Genomic DNA, 15,804 nt, shown 5'->3' on the forward strand with positions numbered 1-15,804 from the left:
GCCGGACGTCCGGCCGCATTCGCTCGGTCTGCGCGGCCGGCGGTAGCCGGGGGCGAGGGGCATCGGGCGGTGGCGGAACCAGGCCGGCCCGACCGCTGGGGGCCGCCCGGGCGACGTTTGAATCTGTCGGGTCGGACCGCCGAATCCCGCGGGATTTCGGGATCGAATCTGCGGGTGGAATCGGCACCTCGTCCCGCTGTCCGGTTCCCCCCCGGTCGACTGCAACGGGTTTCCGAGGCCCGTCGGTCAGGCGCGGTTCGCTCCGCAATCCGCCGGCCGATCGGCACCGGGCGGGGCTCTACGGAAAGAGGGGACCCTCCGGCGTCGAGTGCCGGCGCACCGACCCCGCAGGCTGACCGGGAAGGTGAAGACTCACCCCGCTGAATGCCCGGCCCCGGGCACCCTCCGGCGCCGGGGCCATAACTTCGGGGAGGGAGGTCCGAGCTCCGCGCGGTCGACGGCAGGTGAAAGGGGCCGGTGCGCCGCGGAAGGCGACAGCAGTCCCGTCAGGCTGCACCTCTGCTCGGGCGAACGGCGTCAGGAAAAGGGGAGAGCACTTCCCCACCGATAGCTCCGGAACGCCCGGACCCATTGGCCCGCGGCACCGGTGGCTGCTAGAGGGCCTCCGGCGCCGTCAGCCGGGGTACGTCCCAGGCCGGCCGGACGGCGGGCAGCCGGAGGCAACGGCCTGGAACGGAGCCAGACTTGAGTCGTTCCGTGTGCCGTGGGCAAAAAGGCAGGGCTGCGGGTCAGCGCAGTTTGGCAAACCTAGCCGCAAGTGCGGGAAGGGCGGAGGAGCACACGGACGCCGCCTTCCCAAACTGAGCCCAAAGTGCCCAGGCATGCCCCCTTGATCTCGCCTAATCAGTGAGCCCAAAATAATTTCAGAGTGTGGAAACCTCATCCAAAAAGGTCGAAAAGAACGGCCAGAGATCAAGTCCGAAAGGGGAAATCAGTAACAAGCAAGCAGAGTAATCATTAACCAAAAAGCGCAAAATTATGTTAAAAGTGTGAAATCATTAACCAAAAACTCGAAAATAATGTCCAGAGACCAAGTCCGAAAGTACAAATAATTAACCAGTAAGCAGAGTCATCATTAACCAAAAATCGCAAAAGTAAGTAAAAAGTGTGAAATCATTAACCAAAAATCGCAAAAGTAAGTAAAAAGTGTGAAATCATTAACCAAAAACTCGAAAATAATCTCCAGAGACTAAGTCCGAAAGGGCAAATGGTTAACCAGTAAGCAGAGTAATCATTAACCAAAAATCGCAAAAATATGTTAAAAGTGTGAAATCATTAACCAAAAACTCGAAAATAATGTGCAGAGACTAAGTCCGAAAGGGCAAATGGTTAACCAGTAAGCAGAGTAATCATTAACCAAAAATCGCAAAAGTAAGTAAAAAGTATGAAATCATTAACCAAAAATCGCAAAAGTAAGTAAAAAGTGTGAAATCATTAACCAAAAACTCGAAAACAATCTCCAGAGACTAAGTCCGAAAGGGCAAATGGTTAACCAGTAAGCAGAGTAATCATTAACCAAAAATCGCAAAAGTAAGTAAAAAGTGTGAAATCATTAACCAAAAATCGCAAAAGTAAGTAAAAAGTGTGAAATCATTAACCAAAAACTCGAAAATAATCTCCAGAGACTAAGTCCGAAAGGGCAAATGGTTAACCAGTAAGCAGAGTCATCATTAACCAAAAATCGCAAAAGTAAGTAAAAAGTGTGAAATCATTAACCAAAAATCGCAAAAGTAAGTAAAAAGTGTGAAATCATTAACCAAAAACTCGAAAATAATCTCCAGAGACTAAGTCCGAAAGGGCAAATGGTTAACCAGTAAGCAGAGTAATCATTAACCAAAAATCGCAAAAATATGTTAAAAGTGTGAAATCATTAACCAAAAACTCGAAAATAATGTGCAGAGACTAAGTCCGAAAGGGCAAATGGTTAACCAGTAAGCAGAGTAATCATTAACCAAAAATCGCAAAAGTAAGTAAAAAGTGTGAAATCATTAACCAAAAATCGCAAAAGTAAGTAAAAAGTGTGAAATCATTAACCAAAAACTCGAAAATAATGTGCAGAGACTAAGTCCGAAAGGGCAAATGGTTAACCAGTAAGCAGAGTAATCATTAACCAAAAAGCGCAAAAATATGTTAAAAGTGTGAAATCATTAACCAAAAACTCGAAAATAATGTGCAGAGACTAAGTCCGAAAGGGCAAATGGTTAACCAGTAAGCAGAGTAATCATTAACCAAAAATCGCAAAAGTAAGTAAAAAGTGTGAAATCATTAACCAAAAATCGCAAAAGTAAGTAAAAAGTGTGAAATCATTAACCAAAAACTCGAAAATAATCTCCAGAGACTAAGTCCGAAAGGGCAAATGGTTAACCAGTAAGCAGAGTAATCATTAACCAAAAATCGCAAAAATATGTTAAAAGTGTGAAATCATTAACCAAAAACTCGAAAATAATGTGCAGAGACTAAGTCCGAAAGGGCAAATGGTTAACCAGTAAGCAGAGTAATCATTAACCAAAAATCGCAAAAGTAAGTAAAAAGTGTGAAATCATTAACCAAAAATCGCAAAAGTAAGTAAAAAGTGTGAAATCATTAACCAAAAACTCGAAAATAATGTGCAGAGACTAAGTCCGAAAGGGCAAATGGTTAACCAGTAAGCAGAGTAATCATTAACCAAAAAGCGCAAAAATATGTTAAAAGTGTGAAATCATTAACCAAAAACTCGAAAATAATGTGCAGAGACTAAGTCCGAAAGGGCAAATGGTTAACCAGTAAGCAGAGTAATCATTAACCAAAAATCGCAAAAGTAAGTAAAAAGTGTGAAATCATTAACCAAAAATCGCAAAAGTAAGTAAAAAGTGTGAAATCATTAACCAAAAACTCGAAAATAATCTCCAGAGACTAAGTCCGAAAGGGCAAATGGTTAACCAGTAAGCAGAGTAATCATTAACCAAAAATCGCAAAAATATGTTAAAAGTGTGAAATCATTAACCAAAAACTCGAAAATAATGTGCAGAGACTAAGTCCGAAAGGGCAAATGGTTAACCAGTAAGCAGAGTAATCATTAACCAAAAATCGCAAAAGTAAGTAAAAAGTGTGAAATCATTAACCAAAAATCGCAAAAGTAAGTAAAAAGTGTGAAATCATTAACCAAAAACTCGAAAATAATGTGCAGAGACTAAGTCCGAAAGGGCAAATGGTTAACCAGTAAGCAGAGTAATCATTAACCAAAAAGCGCAAAAATATGTTAAAAGTGTGAAATCATTAACCAAAAACTCGAAAATAATGTGCAGAGACTAAGTCCGAAAGGGCAAATGGTTAACCAGTAAGCAGAGTAATCATTAACCAAAAATCGCAAAAATATGTTAAAAGTGTGAAATCATTAACCAAAAACTCGAAAATAATGTGCAGAGACTAAGTCCGAAAGGGCAAATGGTTAACCAGTAAGCAGAGTAATCATTAACCAAAAATCGCAAAAGTAAGTAAAAAGTGTGAAATCATTAACCAAAAATCGCAAAAGTAAGTAAAAAGTGTGAAATCATTAACCAAAAACTCGAAAATAATGTGCAGAGACTAAGTCCGAAAGGGCAAATGGTTAACCAGTAAGCAGAGTAATCATTAACCAAAAAGCGCAAAAATATGTTAAAAGTGTGAAATCATTAACCAAAAACTCGAAAATAATGTGCAGAGACTAAGTCCGAAAGGGCAAATGGTTAACCAGTAAGCAGAGTAATCATTAACCAAAAATCGCAAAAGTAAGTAAAAAGTGTGAAATCATTAACCAAAAATCGCAAAAGTAAGTAAAAAGTGTGAAATCATTAACCAAAAACTCGAAAATAATCTCCAGAGACTAAGTCCGAAAGGGCAAATGGTTAACCAGTAAGCAGAGTAATCATTAACCAAAAATCGCAAAAATATGTTAAAAGTGTGAAATCATTAACCAAAAACTCGAAAATAATGTGCAGAGACTAAGTCCGAAAGGGCAAATGGTTAACCAGTAAGCAGAGTAATCATTAACCAAAAATCGCAAAAGTAAGTAAAAAGTGTGAAATCATTAACCAAAAATCGCAAAAGTAAGTAAAAAGTGTGAAATCATTAACCAAAAACTCGAAAATAATGTGCAGAGACTAAGTCCGAAAGGGCAAATGGTTAACCAGTAAGCAGAGTAATCATTAACCAAAAAGCGCAAAAATATGTTAAAAGTGTGAAATCATTAACCAAAAACTCGAAAATAATGTGCAGAGACTAAGTCCGAAAGGGCAAATGGTTAACCAGTAAGCAGAGTAATCATTAACCAAAAATCGCAAAAGTAAGTAAAAAGTGTGAAATCATTAACCAAAAATCGCAAAAGTAAGTAAAAAGTGTGAAATCATTAACCAAAAACTCGAAAATAATCTCCAGAGACTAAGTCCGAAAGGGCAAATGGTTAACCAGTAAGCAGAGTAATCATTAACCAAAAATCGCAAAAATATGTTAAAAGTGTGAAATCATTAACCAAAAACTCGAAAATAATGTGCAGAGACTAAGTCCGAAAGGGCAAATGGTTAACCAGTAAGCAGAGTAATCATTAACCAAAAATCGCAAAAGTAAGTAAAAAGTGTGAAATCATTAACCAAAAATCGCAAAAGTAAGTAAAAAGTGTGAAATCATTAACCAAAAACTCGAAAATAATGTGCAGAGACTAAGTCCGAAAGGGCAAATGGTTAACCAGTAAGCAGAGTAATCATTAACCAAAAAGCGCAAAAATATGTTAAAAGTGTGAAATCATTAACCAAAAACTCGAAAATAATGTGCAGAGACTAAGTCCGAAAGGGCAAATGGTTAACCAGTAAGCAGAGTAATCATTAACCAAAAATCGCAAAAGTAAGTAAAAAGTGTGAAATCATTAACCAAAAATCGCAAAAGTAAGTAAAAAGTGTGAAATCATTAACCAAAAACTCGAAAATAATCTCCAGAGACTAAGTCCGAAAGGGCAAATGGTTAACCAGTAAGCAGAGTAATCATTAACCAAAAATCGCAAAAATATGTTAAAAGTGTGAAATCATTAACCAAAAACTCGAAAATAATGTGCAGAGACTAAGTCCGAAAGGGCAAATGGTTAACCAGTAAGCAGAGTAATCATTAACCAAAAATCGCAAAAGTAAGTAAAAAGTGTGAAATCATTAACCAAAAATCGCAAAAGTAAGTAAAAAGTGTGAAATCATTAACCAAAAACTCGAAAATAATGTGCAGAGACTAAGTCCGAAAGGGCAAATGGTTAACCAGTAAGCAGAGTAATCATTAACCAAAAAGCGCAAAAATATGTTAAAAGTGTGAAATCATTAACCAAAAACTCGAAAATAATGTGCAGAGACTAAGTCCGAAAGGGCAAATGGTTAACCAGTAAGCAGAGTAATCATTAACCAAAAATCGCAAAAGTAAGTAAAAAGTGTGAAATCATTAACCAAAAATCGCAAAAGTAAGTAAAAAGTGTGAAATCATTAACCAAAAACTCGAAAATAATCTCCAGAGACTAAGTCCGAAAGGGCAAATGGTTAACCAGTAAGCAGAGTAATCATTAACCAAAAATCGCAAAAATATGTTAAAAGTGTGAAATCATTAACCAAAAACTCGAAAATAATGTGCAGAGACTAAGTCCGAAAGGGCAAATGGTTAACCAGTAAGCAGAGTAATCATTAACCAAAAATCGCAAAAGTAAGTAAAAAGTGTGAAATCATTAACCAAAAATCGCAAAAGTAAGTAAAAAGTGTGAAATCATTAACCAAAAACTCGAAAATAATGTGCAGAGACTAAGTCCGAAAGGGCAAATGGTTAACCAGTAAGCAGAGTAATCATTAACCAAAAAGCGCAAAAATATGTTAAAAGTGTGAAATCATTAACCAAAAACTCGAAAATAATGTGCAGAGACTAAGTCCGAAAGGGCAAATGGTTAACCAGTAAGCAGAGTAATCATTAACCAAAAATCGCAAAAATATGTTAAAAGTGTGAAATCATTAACCAAAAACTCGAAAATAATGTGCAGAGACTAAGTCCGAAAGGGCAAATGGTTAACCAGTAAGCAGAGTAATCATTAACCAAAAATCGCAAAAGTAAGTAAAAAGTGTGAAATCATTAACCAAAAATCGCAAAAGTAAGTAAAAAGTGTGAAATCATTAACCAAAAACTCGAAAATAATGTGCAGAGACTAAGTCCGAAAGGGCAAATGGTTAACCAGTAAGCAGAGTAATCATTAACCAAAAAGCGCAAAAATATGTTAAAAGTGTGAAATCATTAACCAAAAACTCGAAAATAATGTGCAGAGACTAAGTCCGAAAGGGCAAATGGTTAACCAGTAAGCAGAGTAATCATTAACCAAAAATCGCAAAAGTAAGTAAAAAGTGTGAAATCATTAACCAAAAATCGCAAAAGTAAGTAAAAAGTGTGAAATCATTAACCAAAAACTCGAAAATAATCTCCAGAGACTAAGTCCGAAAGGGCAAATGGTTAACCAGTAAGCAGAGTAATCATTAACCAAAAATCGCAAAAATATGTTAAAAGTGTGAAATCATTAACCAAAAACTCGAAAATAATGTGCAGAGACTAAGTCCGAAAGGGCAAATGGTTAACCAGTAAGCAGAGTAATCATTAACCAAAAATCGCAAAAGTAAGTAAAAAGTGTGAAATCATTAACCAAAAATCGCAAAAGTAAGTAAAAAGTGTGAAATCATTAACCAAAAACTCGAAAATAATGTGCAGAGACTAAGTCCGAAAGGGCAAATGGTTAACCAGTAAGCAGAGTAATCATTAACCAAAAAGCGCAAAAATATGTTAAAAGTGTGAAATCATTAACCAAAAACTCGAAAATAATGTGCAGAGACTAAGTCCGAAAGGGCAAATGGTTAACCAGTAAGCAGAGTAATCATTAACCAAAAATCGCAAAAGTAAGTAAAAAGTGTGAAATCATTAACCAAAAATCGCAAAAGTAAGTAAAAAGTGTGAAATCATTAACCAAAAACTCGAAAATAATCTCCAGAGACTAAGTCCGAAAGGGCAAATGGTTAACCAGTAAGCAGAGTAATCATTAACCAAAAATCGCAAAAATATGTTAAAAGTGTGAAATCATTAACCAAAAACTCGAAAATAATGTGCAGAGACTAAGTCCGAAAGGGCAAATGGTTAACCAGTAAGCAGAGTAATCATTAACCAAAAATCGCAAAAGTAAGTAAAAAGTGTGAAATCATTAACCAAAAATCGCAAAAGTAAGTAAAAAGTGTGAAATCATTAACCAAAAACTCGAAAATAATCTCCAGAGACTAAGTCCGAAAGGGCAAATGGTTAACCAGTAAGCAGAGTAATCATTAACCAAAAAGCGCAAAAATATGTTAAAAGTGTGAAATCATTAACCAAAAACTCGAAAATAATGTGCAGAGACTAAGTCCGAAAGGGCAAATGGTTAACCAGTAAGCAGAGTAATCATTAACCAAAAATCGCAAAAATATGTTAAAAGTGTGAAATCATTAACCAAAAACTCGAAAATAATGTGCAGAGACTAAGTCCGAAAGGGCAAATGGTTAACCAGTAAGCAGAGTAATCATTAACCAAAAATCGCAAAAGTAAGTAAAAAGTGTGAAATCATTAACCAAAAATCGCAAAAGTAAGTAAAAAGTGTGAAATCATTAACCAAAAACTCGAAAATAATGTGCAGAGACTAAGTCCGAAAGGGCAAATGGTTAACCAGTAAGCAGAGTAATCATTAACCAAAAAGCGCAAAAATATGTTAAAAGTGTGAAATCATTAACCAAAAACTCGAAAATAATGTGCAGAGACTAAGTCCGAAAGGGCAAATGGTTAACCAGTAAGCAGAGTAATCATTAACCAAAAATCGCAAAAGTAAGTAAAAAGTGTGAAATCATTAACCAAAAATCGCAAAAGTAAGTAAAAAGTGTGAAATCATTAACCAAAAACTCGAAAATAATCTCCAGAGACTAAGTCCGAAAGGGCAAATGGTTAACCAGTAAGCAGAGTAATCATTAACCAAAAATCGCAAAAATATGTTAAAAGTGTGAAATCATTAACCAAAAACTCGAAAATAATGTGCAGAGACTAAGTCCGAAAGGGCAAATGGTTAACCAGTAAGCAGAGTAATCATTAACCAAAAATCGCAAAAGTAAGTAAAAAGTGTGAAATCATTAACCAAAAATCGCAAAAGTAAGTAAAAAGTGTGAAATCATTAACCAAAAACTCGAAAATAATGTGCAGAGACTAAGTCCGAAAGGGCAAATGGTTAACCAGTAAGCAGAGTAATCATTAACCAAAAAGCGCAAAAATATGTTAAAAGTGTGAAATCATTAACCAAAAACTCGAAAATAATGTGCAGAGACTAAGTCCGAAAGGGCAAATGGTTAACCAGTAAGCAGAGTAATCATTAACCAAAAATCGCAAAAGTAAGTAAAAAGTGTGAAATCATTAACCAAAAATCGCAAAAGTAAGTAAAAAGTGTGAAATCATTAACCAAAAACTCGAAAATAATCTCCAGAGACTAAGTCCGAAAGGGCAAATGGTTAACCAGTAAGCAGAGTAATCATTAACCAAAAATCGCAAAAATATGTTAAAAGTGTGAAATCATTAACCAAAAACTCGAAAATAATGTGCAGAGACTAAGTCCGAAAGGGCAAATGGTTAACCAGTAAGCAGAGTAATCATTAACCAAAAATCGCAAAAGTAAGTAAAAAGTGTGAAATCATTAACCAAAAATCGCAAAAGTAAGTAAAAAGTGTGAAATCATTAACCAAAAACTCGAAAATAATGTGCAGAGACTAAGTCCGAAAGGGCAAATGGTTAACCAGTAAGCAGAGTAATCATTAACCAAAAAGCGCAAAAATATGTTAAAAGTGTGAAATCATTAACCAAAAACTCGAAAATAATGTGCAGAGACTAAGTCCGAAAGGGCAAATGGTTAACCAGTAAGCAGAGTAATCATTAACCAAAAATCGCAAAAATATGTTAAAAGTGTGAAATCATTAACCAAAAACTCGAAAATAATGTGCAGAGACTAAGTCCGAAAGGGCAAATGGTTAACCAGTAAGCAGAGTAATCATTAACCAAAAATCGCAAAAGTAAGTAAAAAGTGTGAAATCATTAACCAAAAATCGCAAAAGTAAGTAAAAAGTGTGAAATCATTAACCAAAAACTCGAAAATAATGTGCAGAGACTAAGTCCGAAAGGGCAAATGGTTAACCAGTAAGCAGAGTAATCATTAACCAAAAAGCGCAAAAATATGTTAAAAGTGTGAAATCATTAACCAAAAACTCGAAAATAATGTGCAGAGACTAAGTCCGAAAGGGCAAATGGTTAACCAGTAAGCAGAGTAATCATTAACCAAAAATCGCAAAAGTAAGTAAAAAGTGTGAAATCATTAACCAAAAATCGCAAAAGTAAGTAAAAAGTGTGAAATCATTAACCAAAAACTCGAAAATAATCTCCAGAGACTAAGTCCGAAAGGGCAAATGGTTAACCAGTAAGCAGAGTAATCATTAACCAAAAATCGCAAAAATATGTTAAAAGTGTGAAATCATTAACCAAAAACTCGAAAATAATGTGCAGAGACTAAGTCCGAAAGGGCAAATGGTTAACCAGTAAGCAGAGTAATCATTAACCAAAAATCGCAAAAGTAAGTAAAAAGTGTGAAATCATTAACCAAAAATCGCAAAAGTAAGTAAAAAGTGTGAAATCATTAACCAAAAACTCGAAAATAATGTGCAGAGACTAAGTCCGAAAGGGCAAATGGTTAACCAGTAAGCAGAGTAATCATTAACCAAAAAGCGCAAAAATATGTTAAAAGTGTGAAATCATTAACCAAAAACTCGAAAATAATGTGCAGAGACTAAGTCCGAAAGGGCAAATGGTTAACCAGTAAGCAGAGTAATCATTAACCAAAAATCGCAAAAGTAAGTAAAAAGTGTGAAATCATTAACCAAAAATCGCAAAAGTAAGTAAAAAGTGTGAAATCATTAACCAAAAACTCGAAAATAATCTCCAGAGACTAAGTCCGAAAGGGCAAATGGTTAACCAGTAAGCAGAGTAATCATTAACCAAAAATCGCAAAAATATGTTAAAAGTGTGAAATCATTAACCAAAAACTCGAAAATAATGTGCAGAGACTAAGTCCGAAAGGGCAAATGGTTAACCAGTAAGCAGAGTAATCATTAACCAAAAATCGCAAAAGTAAGTAAAAAGTGTGAAATCATTAACCAAAAATCGCAAAAGTAAGTAAAAAGTGTGAAATCATTAACCAAAAACTCGAAAATAATCTCCAGAGACTAAGTCCGAAAGGGCAAATGGTTAACCAGTAAGCAGAGTAATCATTAACCAAAAAGCGCAAAAATATGTTAAAAGTGTGAAATCATTAACCAAAAACTCGAAAATAATGTGCAGAGACTAAGTCCGAAAGGGCAAATGGTTAACCAGTAAGCAGAGTAATCATTAACCAAAAATCGCAAAAATATGTTAAAAGTGTGAAATCATTAACCAAAAACTCGAAAATAATGTGCAGAGACTAAGTCCGAAAGGGCAAATGGTTAACCAGTAAGCAGAGTAATCATTAACCAAAAATCGCAAAAGTAAGTAAAAAGTGTGAAATCATTAACCAAAAATCGCAAAAGTAAGTAAAAAGTGTGAAATCATTAACCAAAAACTCGAAAATAATGTGCAGAGACTAAGTCCGAAAGGGCAAATGGTTAACCAGTAAGCAGAGTAATCATTAACCAAAAAGCGCAAAAATATGTTAAAAGTGTGAAATCATTAACCAAAAACTCGAAAATAATGTGCAGAGACTAAGTCCGAAAGGGCAAATGGTTAACCAGTAAGCAGAGTAATCATTAACCAAAAATCGCAAAAGTAAGTAAAAAGTGTGAAATCATTAACCAAAAATCGCAAAAGTAAGTAAAAAGTGTGAAATCATTAACCAAAAACTCGAAAATAATCTCCAGAGACTAAGTCCGAAAGGGCAAATGGTTAACCAGTAAGCAGAGTAATCATTAACCAAAAATCGCAAAAATATGTTAAAAGTGTGAAATCATTAACCAAAAACTCGAAAATAATGTGCAGAGACTAAGTCCGAAAGGGCAAATGGTTAACCAGTAAGCAGAGTAATCATTAACCAAAAATCGCAAAAGTAAGTAAAAAGTGTGAAATCATTAACCAAAAATCGCAAAAGTAAGTAAAAAGTGTGAAATCATTAACCAAAAACTCGAAAATAATGTGCAGAGACTAAGTCCGAAAGGGCAAATGGTTAACCAGTAAGCAGAGTAATCATTAACCAAAAAGCGCAAAAATATGTTAAAAGTGTGAAATCATTAACCAAAAACTCGAAAATAATGTGCAGAGACTAAGTCCGAAAGGGCAAATGGTTAACCAGTAAGCAGAGTAATCATTAACCAAAAATCGCAAAAGTAAGTAAAAAGTGTGAAATCATTAACCAAAAATCGCAAAAGTAAGTAAAAAGTGTGAAATCATTAACCAAAAACTCGAAAATAATCTCCAGAGACTAAGTCCGAAAGGGCAAATGGTTAACCAGTAAGCAGAGTAATCATTAACCAAAAATCGCAAAAATATGTTAAAAGTGTGAAATCATTAACCAAAAACTCGAAAATAATGTGCAGAGACTAAGTCCGAAAGGGCAAATGGTTAACCAGTAAGCAGAGTAATCATTAACCAAAAATCGCAAAAGTAAGTAAAAAGTGTGAAATCATTAACCAAAAATCGCAAAAGTAAGTAAAAAGTGTGAAATCATTAACCAAAAACTCGAAAATAATCTCCAGAGACTAAGTCCGAAAGGGCAAATGGTTAACCAGTAAGCAGAGTAATCATTAACCAAAAATCGCAAAAATATGTTAAAAGTGTGAAATCATTAACCAAAAACTCGAAAATAATGTGCAGAGACTAAGTCCGAAAGGGCAAATGGTTAACCAGTAAGCAGAGTAATCATTAACCAAAAAGCGCAAAAATATGTTAAAAGTGTGAAATCATTAACCAAAAACTCGAAAATAATGTGCAGAGACTAAGTCCGAAAGGGCAAATAATTAACCAGTAAGCAGAGTAATCATTAACCAAAAAGCGCAAAAGTAAGTAAAAAGTGTGAAATCATTAACCAAAAAGTCGAAAATAATGCCCAGAGACTAAGTCCGAAAGGGCAAATGGTTAACCAGAAAATCCGTCGAATAATGTCCAGAGACTAAGTCCGAAAGGGCAAATGGTTAACCAGTGGAAGGGCGATCAAGCGGAAAAATTTGCCCCGGTTACCCGGGATGGAGTTCCAGAGGTCCGGCCAGAGTTGTCAAATTCGTCCCGCTGATCGGACGCTTGTCATTCGGGTGGCTGGGGGTTGGCGGGGTATCTGCACAGTAGTAGGAGGTGGCAAGTCGGGACTTGGACGTTTATTCCAAGAGTCCACCCGAGCCTCCAGGTCTGCAGAGACCGACCCTAGCTGCCGCCCAACCGACTTTTAAGCCTTTTTCGGATGGGGATTTTTTCCCATTTTCGTCCATTTTTCGGGTTTTCTGTCGGGCTTAATAGGCGGCAGCCTGACCCCCGGCCGAGGCGGGGGGGGCGCACTCTCCCTTGCGTAAGGGTCCGGATTTGCCCCGGAAAGTGCCCCCGACGGCCTCCCGACCCGGGTGCCTGCAGGGCGGGGGAAAGGGTAGTCCCAGCCGCAGGAAATCATTAACCAAAAGACTTAGCCGTCGGGGCAGAGGCTAAGACCCGGGCTGGTGAAATCATTAACCAAAAGGAATGCACCCTTTTCCGAAAGTGCAGGCCGAAATAAGGCGAGCCTTGGGCCGGGAAGGCCAAAACCCCCAACTCATGGAAGTGTATGGGGTCGGACTCGGCGACTTTCCCGGGCCCCGAGTTGACCTTTCCCCACGGGGGCGGTCAAGTTGCTCCCGCCAAGAGGGCACGTTGCATTTGCTGCCGCTCTAGTCCCCGGGCTAGTTAATCAGTTGCCGTCGGAAGTCCCGATGCCGAAATGAAAAATGGCCGTTGCGGCGATTTGGCGCCTCATTTTCGGAAGGACTACCGGCAGGCAACCCGCCGAATTGACACTTGCGATTCGGGTGGCTGGGGGTTGGCGGGGTACCCGGAGATTTTCGGGAACTCGATTTTCAGAACTTTTGCTGGCAGCGGTTGCACTTGCAAAGTGGCCGAAGAAGTGCTCCCTCAAGGAAGGACCTTCTTTTGAAATAAAAGACCTTCCGAAGAGTGCCTGGAAGTCATTTATGAGCATTTAAGGGTAAATCTGGCGGACTTTCCATGCTCTGTTGCCGGCTCTGAAATATCGCACAGTTGGGTCTAGGCCGGTAGACTGGCTGTGAAAACAGACAAAGTGTTTTGGCGAGCGAGAGAAAACAAGGCCTTGGAACAGATTGGGGGGTGCGGAGGCACACCACACCCACAGGAAAAGAATTAATGAAAAAAAAACCAAAGTCTATGACATGTCTGTTGGTACAGTGAGAAAAGCAAAGAAGGGAGGCTGCGATGGCAGAGCAAAGCCGACCTTCATACAGATATACATGTCAAAGAAAGAAACTATGCCCGCAAAAGACTTGGTGCGAAATAACAAGGCTCCTTGTGAACGGTTATCTTTGTCTGTCAGGCGCAGATTGTGGCGGCGTCGCCTGGTTTCCTTGGGTTGCACTACATGTATGTCCTATTCTCAAACGAAAAGTGCGTGCCCAGAATTTTGTCCAAGTTAGGCGACGCACGCCGGCTGGCATCACCTCTCCGTGCGAGCGCCGAAAGCTTTGGTCGACCTGTTTGGCTACGCTGGTCGCGGTTGCTCCTTACAGTGATGGGGACGGAAAACCGATGCGAGTTGACCAGGCGACGTCAACCAAGTTGCATGCTTTCTCCCCCCCCCCCCCCCGCCGCCGCCAACCCCACACTGTGTGAAAGGAAAAAAAAAGTGCGTGCCCAGGTCACTCGATCGATACGGCGAGGACTGTCCGACGTTGGAGGGCCCAGGCGGGCTAGCATTTATTTGCTGGTGTTTCAGGCTCAGCGGTTACCTCCCGTTTCTGTCCCTTGTGTCAGACGGACATTCCTCTCGAGAGTTTGGCCACTTGGTCGGCGGCGTGCTAGGTAGATTACTCGTTGTGCGCCGTCTCCTGTGTGCTGATCTCTGTGCTGTTCGTGTGAGGCCGAGACGTCCCACTGGTCGCTACCGCAGTGGTCCGATTGTGAAGCTCCGGAGCGGGGCGTCCCGTTCCGGCCAGCTCGAGCACTCGATTTCTCTAGCACCAGAGCAAGGGCACACGCGCGGTGTGTGTGTGTATGCTTTGTATTTGTCGGTTACCGGTTTTTGTTGCACGAATTGAAAAGTTGAACCCGGTGCCAACCTCCCTGTCGTGGGGAGGCCATGTGCCCCAGCTTCTCAGACACAGCCCTGCCCCTTTCCAGCGGTGTCGCGTCGAAAAGAGAGAGAGAGAGGGTGTCTTGGTGGCTTTACCCCGAGCGTGTTCACGACTTCCTTGGCGACCTGCGTGCAAGTGCTGTCGGCTCCGTCTGCTATCCCTTTGCAAGCACTTTGGCACGCACACACACAAATAAACGGACCGGAAAGTAAAGAGCAACACACTTGAAGTGCAGGGTCGGGCGGCACCCACAAAAAAGCAAGTCTTGTTTGTAAACGGTGAGGCAGAATCAAGAGATCAGCAAGACTTGTCCTTTCCCCCCACAACAAAAAAAAAGGTGTGCTTGCCGTGTGTGAACCCGAAGGGTCGGTTGGTCTCAGTCGTGCCCGGCAAGGTGGGCTGCTTTGCGCTCTGCTCCTCGTTCCGTCAGCCCGCGCGAGCACCCGGTGTTTGTCGGCTTGGCTCCCTGTCTTGTCAGCTGCCGTTGCGGTTCAGCTACCTGGTTGATCCTGCCAGTAGCATATGCTTGTCTCAAAGATTAAGCCATGCATGTCTAAGTACACACGGCCGGTACAGTGAAACTGCGAATGGCTCATTAAATCAGTTATGGTTCCTTTGATCGCTCCAACCGTTACTTGGATAACTGTGGTAATTCTAGAGCTAATACATGCAAACGAGCGCTGACCCATGTGGGGATGCGTGCATTTATCAGACCAAAACCAATCCGGGCTTGCCCGGCAGCTTTGGTGACTCTAGATAACCTCGGGCTGATCGCACGTCCTCGTGACGGCGACGACTCATTCGAATGTCTGCCCTATCAACTTTCGATGGTACTTTCTGTGCCTACCATGGTGACCACGGGTAACGGGGAATCAGGGTTCGATTCCGGAGAGGGAGCCTGAGAAACGGCTACCACATCCAAGGAAGGCAGCAGGCGCGCAAATTACCCACTCCCGACTCGGGGAGGTAGTGACGAAAAATAACAATACAGGACTCTTTCGAGGCCCTGTAATTGGAATGAGTACACTTTAAATCCTTTAACGAGGATCTATTGGAGGGCAAGTCTGGTGCCAGCAGCCGCGGTAATTCCAGCTCCAATAGCGTATATTAAAGCTGCTGCAGTTAAAAAGCTCGTAGTTGGATCTTGGGATCGAGCTGGCGGTCCGCCGCGAGGCGAGCTACCGCCTGTCCCAGCCCCTGCCTCTCGGCGCTCCCTTGATGCTCTTAGCTGAGTGTCCTGGGGGTCCGAAGCGTTTACTTTGAAAAAATTAGAGTGTTCAAAGCAGGCCGGTCGCCTGAATACTCCAGCTAGGAATAATGGAATAGGACCCCGGTTCTATTTTGTTGGTTTTCGGAACTGGGGCCATGATTAAGAGGGACGGCCGGGGGCATTCGTATTGTGCCG

Source organism: Heterodontus francisci, unplaced genomic scaffold (genome assembly GCF_036365525.1).
Source record: "Heterodontus francisci isolate sHetFra1 unplaced genomic scaffold, sHetFra1.hap1 HAP1_SCAFFOLD_2389, whole genome shotgun sequence".
Classification (NCBI taxonomy): domain Eukaryota; kingdom Metazoa; phylum Chordata; class Chondrichthyes; order Heterodontiformes; family Heterodontidae; genus Heterodontus; species Heterodontus francisci.